The following is a 501-nucleotide window of genomic DNA, read 5'->3' on the forward strand; positions in this document are numbered from 1 at the left end:
AAACAGAGCAGCACGATTTTTGCCTGAATGCCATGAGAGCTGTCAGAAGGTCACTTATGTGAGTGACCCAAAGCAGGCTGATCTTCAGGAAGTGATCCTAGTGCAATGGCGAGATGAGTTTCACATTATTTTAGTAAAACAGTCCTAGAAGGATCTGGATTAGCTGAAAAGACAGTCAGTGTGATGTAAGAAAACCGTACAGATGCCCTCTTGGAGGCCATTTTTCTGTGCCCTCAATCCAAGCACCAAGCTGCCTAGAAACCTGCCAGCTACATAGTGACATGGGACTACTAGTGTATAGTATTCCTCTACATATCTGTTCGATGGATGAGGCTTCTGGAGTTCCTTCTTATTTCACCAGTTCTAGCCACTTGGCAGAAAGTACCTGCTTTCCATGGCCCACGCATGTAACTAGGCTACTTCAGCAGTGCCTCTTTTCTCTTGAGCACATGTGAACAGATGTACAACAGAGAGAAGCTGACTTCTTGCCACAAGGACTGC

Source organism: Gekko japonicus, unplaced genomic scaffold (assembly GCF_001447785.1).
Source record: "Gekko japonicus isolate JY-2015 unplaced genomic scaffold, Gekko_japonicus_V1.1 scaffold19, whole genome shotgun sequence".
Lineage (NCBI taxonomy): Eukaryota > Metazoa > Chordata > Lepidosauria > Squamata > Gekkonidae > Gekko > Gekko japonicus.